Source organism: Mirounga leonina, unplaced genomic scaffold (assembly GCF_011800145.1).
Source record: "Mirounga leonina isolate KUSES-001 unplaced genomic scaffold, KU_Mleo_1.0 Mir_178, whole genome shotgun sequence".
Lineage (NCBI taxonomy): Eukaryota > Metazoa > Chordata > Mammalia > Carnivora > Phocidae > Mirounga > Mirounga leonina.
Genome location: NW_023270464.1, coordinates 10,036,718 through 10,050,989, shown reverse-complemented (window position 1 = coordinate 10,050,989; position 14,272 = coordinate 10,036,718). Strand labels below are relative to the sequence as shown.

General features: G+C 42.7%; 1 protein-coding gene across 1 annotated transcript in view; it reads right to left on the bottom strand.

Moving 5' to 3' along the window:
* CERS3 (ceramide synthase 3) overlaps positions 1 to 14,272 on the bottom strand; it is a 101,452-nt gene that overhangs the window by 82,971 nt on the left and 4,209 nt on the right. The window contains exon 2 of the mRNA XM_035024021.1: positions 10,687 to 10,789. The gene's annotated coding sequence lies outside the window, so the exon portion shown is untranslated. The remainder of the gene's footprint in view (positions 1 to 10,686; positions 10,790 to 14,272) is intronic.

Here is a 14,272-nt window from a genome sequence, read left to right as displayed (position 1 = left end):
CTGGGCATGTTACTGCCCTGCCACGTGAGACAACATTTCCCAACGTTCCCTGTGCCTAGATGTGGCCATGCGTGACTACATCTGGGTCAAAGGCACAGCAGTGACATTGATTTGAGTAATCTCCTTAAATACCAAGCTGTGTGTCCTGGCTTCTTTCTTTCTTCCTTCCTAATAACTGAAAATAGGATGACAGGGTATAGGAGCAATCTTTGAGGCCAATTAGCCCATTTTCACATATCTAGACAGTTACATACAAGAGAAATAAACTCTTACCTGCTGTAAGTCATTGAATTTTGAGTCCTTTTTGTTTTAAAAGCTTAGATCATAATTCTAACATGTAGGGGAAAATATGAAGGAGAAGTAAATAAGTACTATATTGCTGTATTGTATTACATTGTTTCCAGGCAGGTTATAAAATCTGGAGACATCTGCTCATCAAAATACTGTTTAGAGAATAAAAAGGAGACCTACAGACTGGGAGAAAATATATGCAGTATTTGCAATAGGAAGCAACTGTATCTACAATATATAAAGAGCTCCTGAAATTCAATAATAAAAAAAAAATCAGGGGACTTCTTCCATAAGTCATTTGGGGGCCTGTATTTCCATTAATATTCTGCCTACTGGGGAGCATTCTAAGTATTTGCTCTGCCTTCAGGGCTTCTTGTATGGAGCCGGTGCCAATTATCAATTTATTGCCTCTCAAATCCCAAATTCACTCTTTTTACCTACTGTGTGAAATGGTCTGGCCCATTTCCTATTTTCCCTTTGCCAGCTAACCCTGGAGCTCTGTCAGTAGAGGACGGTGGAGAGACACTGCAGGATGAAAGGGTTTTACTTCCTGACTCTGGTACGTTCCCAGAATGGTTCCAGGAGCCCCCAGCAGCCAGCAGATTCTACTGGCACCCCCCTTAGGAGTTTTGTAGCAGAGCTCCTCCAGTGAGACACTTTACAGTGAAGAGCCCTCCCCAGCACCCCAGAGGGCAGGTATCTGGCAAGTTCCAGGGGGCTGCTTTCCAGACTATTCCACTGATACTAGGGGTAACTCCTCTGTACCCTCCCCAACTGGTCTGCCCCTCAAGGGGGTCCGTGCAGGGTGGTGTTTCCTTGCACGCTCTAGCTCAGCCCCAAGGGTTTCCTATAGCAGTGATCCCTATATTCTATAGAGTTCTTCCTATTGGCCAATGCTTCATTTCTCCAATCTTGATTGATGGAAAAGTCCAACCTTCTGTGCTTAATCTAATACTAATTCATGAAAGCTCAAGTTATTCTGAAAAAGTTAAAAAAAAAAAAATCCTCTGAAGTTCAAATGAGAAGGGTGAGTCTTCTCATTTTTCCCTTCTAGTACTGTGTGCAGGGTTTGCTTGTAGATTAAATGATGACTTGAGATGTCAGGAAGATGTGCTTCTGTCCCTTTATTCCTATCTCCATTTTAAAGCTTAGGTTAATGTCCCCAGGAGCCACCTATCACTTTCTACCAGGGCAATAATTCTTCCCTGTTAGTAAACATAATTGGGATATTTTCCCAGCAAAACTAATAAATAAACCCCTAAAATGCCAACTAGGTACTTGGCATCTGTATGGGGTCAAGTTCTCTTTGAAGCCAGGGCTATCCCCTAGTGCTATTCTCTTCAGGCCATGTTTCTCTTGGCTCTGTAATAAAATTTCACAATATGCCTTGATCTAGGGTCCTAACTTAAATCACCCCTTCCTAACTTAAATACTGAGCCAATGAAGTTTAATTCCTAGAAAATCACAAGTTACTGTTTGCTGTTGTGTGCAGAAGAAACCCCACCTGGGAATGGCTTTGCTGTCCTAAGCAGCCCCAGCCTCCTTTGGAGGCAGCTCCTCAGGGCCCTAACCCATCTCTGCACACTCCTCTAAAGGAGAAGCTTGTAACCAGCCCCCAGGCCATTGGGCCCCCCTGTCTACTTTTCCAGGCTTGCGCCTCCCTTCCCCTTCACTTTGAGATCCCACAAGCCAGGTCTGCTTTCTGACTCTTGAGCACAAGACAAAGTTCTTTCCTGCCTTCAGGCATGTGCGTTAACTATTCTTTCTACCAGACACCTTTTACCCATTTTTACCCAACTCTCTCCTCCTTATCCTTCAAGCTTCAACTTAAGCCTCCCTAAGATCTCCTTCCAGACTTTCCATGACCCCTTCCCCCCCCTCTGCTCCAAATCTAAACAAAGTACTGCCATCATTCTGTGTTCTTTTCCTTCATAACCTGTATCAAATGTGTAATTATATGTTTGTATGTTGATCCAATTGAAGTCTGGCCCCTTCCTCAGACTTCAAGATGCATGAGAGTAGGCATGATACCTGTTCTGCTCACAACAGCATCCCTAAGTTGGCATACCATAGGTGTACAAACAGTAAGTGCTCAACAGATATTAAGGGAGTCAGTATATAGCACGGTGGTCAAGCGCATGCATTTTGGAGCTGGATTGCCTGAGTTTAAGGCCTCGTTTTGACTCTTCAAGAACCATGTGTCCTCGGACAACTAACTTAACGTCAGTTTCTCCATCTACAAAACAGAGGTGATAACTGATAACTTCCCTGATAGGGTTGTTAAGATGATTAAGGGAGTAAATATTTGTAAATCACTTTATCACGTGCCTGTTAAATGATCAATTGGAGGGACACCTGGGTGGCTCAGTCAGTTAAGCGTCTGCCTTCGGCTTGGGTCATGATCCCAGGGTCCTGGGATCGAGTCCCGCATCGGGCTCCCTGCTCCGCGGGGAGCCTGCTTCTCCCTCTGCCTCTGTCTCTCTCTCTGTCTCTCATGAATAAATAAATAAAATCTTTAAAAAAAAAAAATGATCAATTGGAGTTGAGCAGTAAAGACCATTTGCCCTTCTAAAGAGAGGAGCTAAATGAACTTTCAGGTCCTAAAATTCTGTAACTGACACCTGTTAAATTAAAAGAAGTTATTTTAAAATAATATACAGTGCTGTGATATAGTTAAAACTTTTACATTTTAAAAACAGCATAAATGATACCATCCCTTAGTGTAACCAAATTTTAGGAGTCACTAAAATGTTCAAGCCTACCTCGGGATATATGTGAAACTGGGCAAAAAATATGTGTAAGCTATAGTTAATAAATAATACTTCAGTGTTCATAATAATGATTTTTTAAAATCTGGAATATTTAAGTACATTTCGAAATGTTAAGTCTATGCAATAACATTCAGCTAATACTAAAAATTATGGTGAATTTTTTTACCAACATGGGAAGAGTTTAAAAAAAACAAAATTCAAAATTATATCTATATTTAATTATATGACGGCATATGATTTCATTATTATACTTCTTTATACATATACATCTAAACGTGTGTGTGTGTGTAAAAGCAAACTGAAGAACACATGAAAAAAGGGTAAAATTCTTAGTGTTGAAAATTTATAAATTATTGTTACTGTTGATAATTTGTTACTATTGATCCAATATTAGGAACATTTATAATTGATTTCTTATTAATGATTCGAGTCAACAAAGGTACATTTTGTTCTAAAAATCATACAATCATCCAGTCCAGCCCTATTGATATGAAGAAACAGTCCCAGGAAAAATACAGGGGCCTTGTCCAAGCAAATCCAGGAAAGCCAGTGTTTTCCCAATACACACACAGGTGCCCCTTACTAAAAAGTGTTATTAAGGTGATTTATTTTGCATTAATATTTTGAGACAGTAATTTTTTCATGTAAATGTTTCATATAGAAAAGCTAATACCTGATTTGAAGTAAGGCAAGTTTGTTACCTACATAAAATTTCTCCCAGCCTTCTTCTTATACATGCAAAAGCTAACTACCAGAATCTTTTGTATTCTAGCAATTTCAGAGAAAATAGAGTGTGTTTCCATAGTCAGTAGAAAGACAGGATCTTGAGGTCTATCTATAAACTGACTTCAGGGGCGCCTGGGTGGCTCAGTTGAGTGTCTGACTCTTGGTTTCGGCTCAGGTCATGATCTCAGTGTCATGAGATCGAGCCCCGCGTCAGGCTCTGCACTCAGCGAAGCAGGGGACCCTGCTTGAGATTCTCTCCCTCTCTCTGCCCCTCCCTCCTCTAAAAAAGTAAATAAAAAATAGATTTAAAGTGACTTTAGGGGCGCCTGGGTGGCTCAGTTGGTTAAGCGACTGCCTTCGGCTCAGGTCATGATCCTGGAGTCCTGGGATCGAGTCCCGCATCGGGCTCCCTGCTCGGCGGGGAGTCTGCTTCTCCCTCTGACCCTCCTCCCTCTCATGCTCTCTGTCTCTCATTCTCTCTCTCTCAAATAAATAAATAAAATCTTTAAAAAAAAAATAAAGTGACTTTAGATTCTGAAGGTAATAAACGTAAGACAGAAAATGCAGTTTAAGGAGGCAGTATTCACCAAAATGTCATTCTTCCAGATGCCTCTTCACCTTTATCACCTCTCTGCTATATCTCTGCCCCAGCTGCTAATTGAAAGAGATTGCCAAAGACCAGCTCAAGGCCAAGAAAGAGGTAAGTGACCAAGGAAGTTTACTTAGACTGGTAACATGGATAGGAACTTGCAGAAAAACAGGTGTGACTGAAATCAGTAGAATGTGAAGCAAAGTTACAGAATAGATAAGTCTTAGAAGGATATAAATCCTAGGGTTCAAAGAGAACAGATCTAAGCTGGTTGGGAGGGACTCTATGAGAAAGTTACACAGGATCGACTGTTCATAATTCTGCCTTCAAAGGCAGAATTCCCTTCCCTCTTTTTTTTTTTTTTTAGTTAAATTTAGAAATCTACAATGTAAATTAAGAGTTGGGTAACTAAGCAATGCTGTTGCAATGTAAAGAAATGTTAACCCAATTAGCATCACGTCAGCATCTCCTTTCCAATTGCTATTAAATATTTTGCTCCTCTCCATCAAGTCCTTCCTCACAAGCTCTCCTCCCTGGTCTGGTGAGTCACACATCTTGCTCCACAAATTACCCTGTTATTAGTCTCAGGCACAAGTGAGTGATGTAGGCAAGAGCAAGGGGGCTGGGAACCTTGCTGACAGTGACTCACTCACAGAGAAGCCTAAGGAGAGGCCCTGATTCTGCCTCAGTTCTCCCATCTGAGAGATGAGAGGATTGACCTAGAGTCTGCAAAGCCCTCCTGGGGATAACGGAAGGGTGCTGGAGGAGCTCTCCCACCAGGTAGTCCCAGGTAAGAAGAGTCAGCAAGACTGCCATACACACTGCAAGCCTGTAATTGATGAATAAAATCAAAAATGAAAAAAAGAAAAAGAATGTAGTGCTTCACATACCACTTCAAACAGCCGGAAAACTTGAGAAAGAACTATGGCTTTAGAGTAAGAAAGCCCAGGTTTGAGCTCCAGCCCTGGCTCTTAAAACTAAGTGACCTTGGGAGGCGGGGTGCCTGGGTGGCTCAGCAGTTGGGTGCCAGACTCTTGATTTTGGCTCAGGTCATGATCTCAGGGTCATGAGATGGAGCCCCACTTCAGGCTCCGTGCTCAGTGGGGAGTCTGCTTGGGATTCTCTCTCTCCCTCTTCCTCCGCCCCTCCCCCTGCTCTCTCCCTCTGGCTTCCCTCTCTCTAAAATAAATAAATCAATCTTTAAAAAAAAAAAAACAACAACTAAGTGAACTTGGGCAACTCAGTCTCTCTGAATTCTTTGCTGTCTCACTTGCTCAATGGTGCTAATTCTACCTTTCACAAAGACCTATCGCAGATTAAGAGTGATTCGGTATGTAGAAACTCCTGAACACAGTAAAGTCCTGGAGCTATGTTATGGAGTCACATTATCTTATTATCTTCACCTTATTGGGTCTGGGCAAGAATCCCATGTCAGGTGGGTTTAAACAGTAAGATTAAAGGCTAAGTTTAAAAAGATTCCCCAAGGGAGAGTAACGGGTCACCCCTGCCCCTTCACAGATGCATTCTCCCCACGATCTCCACATCTCTCACTGCAGGGGAAAGAACTGGTTTCATATCCTAAACAGAAAACCTAGGGACAGTTCTGGAGAGGCTGTACTACACAGTGGCATCTAGTTCAGACCTTGCGGATGATCAGACTCACCTGGGATGATACCCAGACTAACCCCCCACAACACCCTGGGGTAGGATTTCTAGGACAGGACATGCGGGAACCCAAGGACTACTGGCTTATCGAGGAAGAGGGGTTTGGGACTCTTAATGACCAACCTCACCCCTTTCCAGCTACCTGAGCTAGAACAGCACATGACTTTCTTCCAAGCCTGGAATTCCTCATCCATAAAATAGGAATAATATTTCCTATTTCTGTACAGTCTAGGTCAGGATTAAATAAGGTCATGTGTCTAAATCACTCCGTGCAACGTGGGGCAGATAGTGAGTGCTGTAGGTGTTAGGACTGTCACTATTTACATTTCCTCAACAATGGCACCACAGACTTGCAGGTGGCCCAACACTCAGGCCTCATTCACTGATTTCCGACAATCCCATAGTCAGTGTGAAGGTCCCCCAGACCGAGTGTCAGAAAGGCACTTCTGAGGGATGAATGTAACCACCTGACAGGGTAACTCATTTCCTCAGTGACAGCAGGATTTCCTTCAACACTGGAACCCAACCAGGACAGTATCACAAAGGAATCATTTTACAAAAGATAGTAAAACCTACAGAAGGGCGTGGGGCCACCTCTTGATCAAGAAGGAATTTCGAACATCCCTCTCACAGAGGAGGAGGAAGCCGAGTTACTTTTAGGGAAGGACTTGGGGTTACTAAGGCACACTGATGAAGCAAGCCCCAAAGTTTAATGTTTTAAAAATATATGCTTATGTAATAGTTAAAGGCAAGGTTTCCTGTCGCACAGCCTGCTGCCCCCGCAGAATGAAGCAGTCTTTGGAAAAACGAGATGACAAAGATTCTAGTAATCTTGAGATGAGGGTGAGGTGCGGTTGGCGGGGGAGCCTATAGTAGAGGGCAGGAAAAAAATCTCAATTGCTCATTCTCCACAGCTTTCTTCACTGACCCTGAAATCACAAAAAAAGTTAGAAGGAGAAAAGGCAAGATTTCCTTACGGCAAGAACTGCTGGTGTGGGGCTGGGAGATTAGCACCTGCTGGAACAGTCAGTTTGCTCCCTTGAGTAGATAGGGATGGGTCATCTCTCTTCCTTGGCAGGGAGAGCTGCTTCCTCTGTCCATGGCCACTAGTCCTTGCTATTGATTCACTATAGGAAAATAATTCATAAGATCTCAAAACTGAACAGAATGAGTCATTCCTGTCCAGTCTCAGTCTACTGCAAGAAGCCCCTTAAAGAAAAAAAACATATGTATAACGCCCAGATTTTAAGTAGCTAGGGGGAGAGACAGAGACAGAGAGACAGACAGAGATCAAGAGAGACAGAGACAGAGACTTAATGCAGGGCATCTGCAGAAGGGAAATATTTCACTTATTCATTTTACTGTTTTTGATGAATGATTAAACCCATGGCTTCAAACTTAGAGCTATTTTGCCTGCAAAAGTGTCTGGAAGGAAAACATCCTGGGGATATTGTATGAAAATGTAACACATTATTTAAAAATAAAAATTTCGGGGCACCTGGGTGGCTCAGTTGGTTAAGTGTCTGACTTCGGCTCAGGTCATGGTCTCAGAGTCCGGGGATCGAGCCTCCGTCAGGCTCTGTGCTCAACGGGGTGTCTGCTTGTCCTTCTCCCTCTTCCTTTGCCCTCCCCCCCACTTGCCCTCTCTCTCTGATAAATAAAATCTTAAAAAAATAAATAAATAAAAATTTCCCTAAGTTTCCAGACATTTCAAACAAACATTCTTTCCAAGACAGTATCCTTAACTTTCTCTCCAATACATTTTTATGTAATTTTCATTTTGGTCTCTCTGATTTCTATCAATGCAAATCAATGCTATGAATGAGAGAAAACACTGTGCTAACATATATAGAGTTTCCTACGTCAGGGCCACATCTTGTGCATGGCCAATTCCTTTTTCCCTGGGGGACATAGGTCGAACATGTGTCGATGTGATTTTCTGGCTACTCCTCTATTGATCCTGACTTGGGGGCTCTGGGCTCCTCAGTCTTCTTTTTTAAAGTCCTTTCTCTTTAAGCTAAGATTTATCAGGTATTTCCCCAAATTTTTTCTGCCATGAAATATAGTTGGCAGAAGTGCTAGTGGGAATGACTAGTCTGAATCAGGTGAAGCAGGACCACGTGTGATCCTAGAGAAGAGCAGAGGTGGGACTGGAACAGAGATGACCCACAGGGTAGGTTGCCGGCTCCACGTGCTGTATGAGGGGATTCAGAATTCCTCCTCTGTGTCGGTCCTGTTAGTGACATTTCAATATGGATATCTTAAGGTCATTGTGAAAGAGAGTCATGTTCTGGAAGAAAGTGAAGGCGAATGGAAGGATCACATGATATTCAACAGCAAGTATCTCAGGTGCAAGCATTGTCTGAAACATACATAAAATCAACTCCTCTAAACTTGTGTCCAGTCTCTTAAAATATACCAAGAGATCCCTAGCGGAGCCGCAGTGAAGTCCTTTTGTTCCAGGTGGGGAGGGAGAGCCCTGGATGCTTCTCTTCCCTGCCACGCAAAGCTGTTTCTCAGTAAATTTGTCTTCCTGTTAGTTTACAGGGTCGGGAATGTTACTCAGCTGCCACCTTACGAAATCTGAGCAATTTCAACCTTGCCATGCTGTTAGGTGGAAGTTTCCAGGGCGTGGTGATAAAGAGGAGTCACATTTACATATTCCATAGCAATTCTGAGACTGCTCAGCCTCTGTCGCTCTCTCATGCATCTCTCAGTGATATCATTAAGCACTGACAGTGTACAGAGGGCGCTGAGCTTCAGGCCCAGGAGAAGCCCCACCCTTACACGTTGGCCTTGTTTGAAAAGACCCCAGTCTGGCCTTCCTCTGGCCATACCTCCCACTGGCTGAGGAGTCCATAGACCCAAGGCTGCCTGCCCACCCACACACCATACCCCCTTTCTAGACTTGCTAGGGGTACCCAGGATCCTAGAATTCCCTGCCTAAACCCCTCCAAGACCACTTTCAAGGCCTGCATGGACCCTCCGCCAGGTCTGTCCTCTGAAAAGTGACAGCACAATATACCCCTAGGCCTAGGGATGGCCAACAGGAGACTGTTGGGGAGGAGACAAAGAGACTCACACTTGGACACACAGACACACCGAGGGGTCTGCACGCACGTGCACTGGGCTTCTAGCCAAGCAGGACAATTCTGGGGCTGGGAAGGGGGACAAGGCCAGGCTGAGGGCCAGGCAACTCCACATGTCCTCTTGCCCTAGGCCCCTCCAGTGCGGGGGGCGGGCCTGTCCACAGGGCCTCGGGGTAGGTGTGCAACTCCAGAAGCCCCAGGAATTCTGGAAGCCAAAGACGGATTCAGGCTGAGCAGCCACCAGCCGCTGGCAGCATGACCGAGACAGAAATCCTCAGGTAACTTCCGAAGGTCCAGCTCAACCACTCCTCCCCAGAGAAAGCGCCTTCTTTGTTAGCAAAAAGTAGTTTATTTACTCCGGCTTCCCCGTGCTTCCCCGTACCCGCCCACCCCAGCAGGTTACTGCTTCCCTATTTACTCTCACCTCACAGAAAGTAAGCAGGGGAAATACATTTGTGATCGATGGGGTTTGTGTTTAGCGTAACTTTTGGTAAGAAGGTATAGAAAAGTATAGGCTAAAAGGCAGGGGTGGGGTGGGCCTTGGTCATGAACCCCTTCTACATTCTCTACTGATTCACTGGGATTTGGTTAGGCGGGAGGTGGGGCGAGGGCCCACGCCGACGAGCACTGTTGGTGCAGGGCCAAGTGTCAGGGACGTGATCCAGAGGCCCAGCGGCTGTATCACCTGCTTTCGCAGCTGTAAACTGGGAATAACAGCACCGTCTCTTCACACACCATGACAGAAGTTCAAGGCAACACTTACAATTATAACTAACAACCGGCACGCATCTCACAATGAACACGATTTCTTTCACCAGCATTTGCTCATTGTATCCTCACCACAATAATCATTATTCATACCCCCAATTTACACACGCGAAGAGAAGTTTAGAGGGATCAAGTGACCTGCTCCAGGTGACCCAGAGCCAGACCCAAAGTTAGGCGCTGAGGGTAAAAAGGCTCCTTCTCTTTACAGTACTTGATTTTGCCGTTCATCCATATTTGTGAGCATGCGCTGTAACTCTTCCCCATGCAAATAATCATTTCCCGATTGTCACTTTTGATGACTTGGAAGACGTGTGCTTTTCAAAGCCCGTCTCTCACAGGGGAGAGGCTGGAGGCTGGAAACCTGCAGGACAGACAGAGCCACTCTTCCTTCCAGTTAGAAAGGAGGCTCGGGGAAAATGGGAAGGGGAGGGTGGGGGGCGAGACTGGATCACAGACGCAGCAAATACCAGCTAAGCCAGGTGGAGCTCTTTGCCACCTGGTGCTGCCAGAGGAAACTTTCACTCAACATGTCTCCTCTCAAAAAGAATAGAGTATGGATCTACAGTATATCATAGAGAATAACATGGAACTTGCCTTGCCCAAAACACCTCTCCTCCCCCCAGAACATAATACATATATCAATATCACATAATACATACATAATACATAAAACAATACCACATAATAATAAAGCTTTGGGGCACAGATATAGTTTTTCAAGATCACAGTGAAGACAACACAGTAGAGGTAAAATAAAATAAAATAAAGTGTAAATAACAGTAATTACCTTGAGTATATAGGATAGCTTTCCGCGAGGAAATTCAAGTACTGTGTATATATGTATGTGTATATATATATGTAAAAGTTTCGCCTTTACTTTCACAACATCCCTGCAGAAGCAGAAAAGGGAAACATAATTAATAGACTATACAGTGATACCCGTAAGTTTCCTTCTGGCTCTAAAACTTGAAGTCAGAGTTACAAATCAGTGGCAGAACTTGGTGCAGGCTGAACTGGACCTACCAATCAGTTTCGTCTGACCTGGGGAGTGCTTTAACATAATTTGAGCCGACATCTAAATTTTAGGAATTTTCACAAAAAAAATCCAGATTCACAGCTTCACTTGGAAAAAAAAAAACAAAAAACAAAAAAAAACCAGACCCAGAAGATTTGGCAGTAATCACAGGACCCGCAGGCCTTAAGTGAGGCACAAGGTTCATCACCTGGTCCGCTGCTCATTTGAGTTACCTGCCCGGCCTTCTAAGGCATTAACTTTATGATTCTTTATGTCTCTAAGATTCATCCATGTGAATTATGTCCTCAAAGTCAGTGCAACTTAAGACAATAAGAGCCTAGCACTGCCTCGAATAGGGATTATAGTTATATCAGCACATGGTTTTCAAAAGAGTTACTTGTGACTCATTAGTGCCCTGGTTCTCAATGCTGGCTCTCTAAGGGGATTACCTAGAAAATATTTCTAAGCCATGCTCTCCCCTGATTCAGAACACCTAAATCAGTATTGTTACTGTTGCTTAACAAACATATTTATTAAAGCCGAGCATGCAGATAGTAAAGTAACAAATAACAAAAATAAACACACCTGTGTTATAACCAGCAGCCAGGCCAAGAAATAGGATATTACCAGCGCCCCAGATCCTCCACTGTGTCTCTGCCCAGTCACCACCCCACTGTCTCCAGTTATCCTCGCCCAACCTCTAACACCGTGGATTCCTGTTGCCCGTTCTTAAACTTCATACTAACGGAATCACACTGACTGCATTCTTTTGTATCTAGATCCTCTCCCTCAACAGTTGCGACTGAGACATATCCAGGTTGATGTGTGGACAGTAACTGACTCATTTTCACTGGTGTTTAGTGTTCCATGGTGTAACTATACCACAGGCTATTTTTCCATTCTCCTGTTGAGAGAAATTTGGGTTGTTCTGAACTGGGGGCTATAACAAATAAGGCCACTCTCTGTGAACATTCTTGAGCATGTCTTTGGTAAACATATGTATGCATTTCTGTAGGGCAATGCAAATGCTAGGCCACGGGTGTACGTATACTCTCGTTTAAGAGATCCTGTTGGCCAGTCTTCTAGAGCTGTTGTGCCTATTCACACGCCCACATCTGTGTATGAGAGTTCCAGCTTCTTCGCATTCTCACCAACCCTCCTGCTGCCTATCTTTTAAATTTTAGCCTCTCTGGTGGGTGTGTAGAAGTACTGTACTGTGGTTTTAAAGAGCATTCCAATAAGGTTGAGCACATTTCCTGTTTCTTGGCCATTTGGATATGTTCTTTTGTGAAGTACCTGTTCCAATTTCTCACCCAACTTTCTATTGTGTTGGTCTATCTTTTCTAATGGACTTGTTTCTTTATTCTGGATATGACTCCTGGTTGTTTATATGTATGGCAATGTCCCCTTCCCTTCGGCAGCTTATCTTTTACTCTTTTAATGGTAATCTTTGATAGAAAGAAGTTATTAGTTTTACTATAGTCCAATGTATAGATCTTTTCCGTATACTAGTACTTCCTCTGTCTTGTTTTAAAAATCACTGCCCACCCCAAGGTCATTAATCTATCCGATTTTGTTATCTAGAATGATGCTGTCCAATAGAAAAATAGTGGGAGCCAAATATGTAATTTAAAGTTTTCTTGTAGTTGCATTTTAAACAGTAAAAAAAAAAAAAAGGAAATTCATTTTAATAATGTATTTTATTTAACCCAACACATCCATAATATTTTTTTGGAATTATCATTTCAACATATAATCAATATAAAAATTACTAATGAGACATTTTGAATTCTTTCTCTACAGTAGGGTTTTGAAATCTGGTGCGGGTTTTGCGCTTAGACTCTATCTCTAACGGACCAGCCACGTTTCAGGGACTCAGTAGCAACAAGGGGCTAGCGGCTGCCATAGTGGACAACACAGATCTAGAAATTATAGTTTTACCTGCCAGTTTTATCTGCCACATCTACATTAACATTCAGATGGGTATACATTTTTTTAAAGATTTTATTCATTTATTTATTTGAGAGAGAGAATTGTGCGTGCGCGCATGGGCGCACGAGCACACAGATGCGGGGAGAGGCAGAGGGGGAGGAGGACGGAAAGGGAGAGAATCTCAAGAAGACTCCCCGCTGAGCACGGAGCCGCACGCAGGACTCGATCTCATCACCCTTGAGATCATGACCGGAGCCAAAACCAAGAGTCAGATGCTTAACCAACTAAGCCACCCAGGCACCTCAGTGTGTATAAATTTTGAGGTTAGAATCAAGATTCAGGGTTTTTTTTCCATCTGTATATTCAAATGACTGTCCCTTCTGCATAATATCAATGTTATCATAAATCAAGGGTCCAAATATGTGGAAGCTGATTTCTAGAATCTCTAATCCATTTCATCGGTCAACCACGCCTTTGGCATTTAGTATTTTTTTTTTAGTTCCCTAGTTAATTCTTACACTCAGCCCGTATTGAGAACCACTACCAAGAGGTCACAAAATTTATCAGTAGCTATGACTAGAAATTTTATAGAGTGGAGTGGAATGGAATAGAAGAGAAAACATCAATATGTACCAAGTAATGTTTTATGAAAACTTTATTTCAGTTAGTGTGTGTGTGTGTTTCTAAATTGAGGTCTAAAAAGTATTTCTTACCATCAGTGATGGTCTAAAAAAACAGTTTGAAATCCACTACAATAGTGTCATCTGTGAAGTAGTTACTTGGGAAAATCCAACTTGCATATTATTTGATAGTCATCATCTAGAAATGCTCTGAAGTTTGGTGGTGATAGACCAGACCTCCACACAAAACAGATCTCCATTTGAAACAAGTCAGGGAAAGCCAGTTATGGCTGATGGAACAGGAGGAGCTCATTATAAAGCCTGTGACTTTGACCCAAAGTGGAATATGATAATGAGTTCTTGATGTGAACCTTGCAAACAAAAATTGCTAATCTGAACAATTTGAAATTTGTTCAGCATCAGCGGATTTTATGTTTTTCAAGTTTTAATTGGATGTCAAATAAGAAAACAAAATTTGAGGGGAAGAAATTAAAGCCAATTTAGTTATTAAATGATGTTAAGTAACCTTCGTTATTGAAGAAAATGCTCTCAGAACATTTGCCTGAATCTTGAAATGATTATTTAATTGTTCAGCCTGTGTCAAGATCAATCTAATCAACAACTATTTATTGACTCTCCACTAAAATATCTGGCAAAGGAATCAAAATAACAGAAATAGACTTTGTTCTTGCATACAAGAACTCTATGGAGAAAAATGGATTGTGGCATATGATTTTCCCTTCTTTTAGAACATGGATACAGTAAATGAAAATTATTTTGAGCCCCTTAATGTGACATTTTCTCTC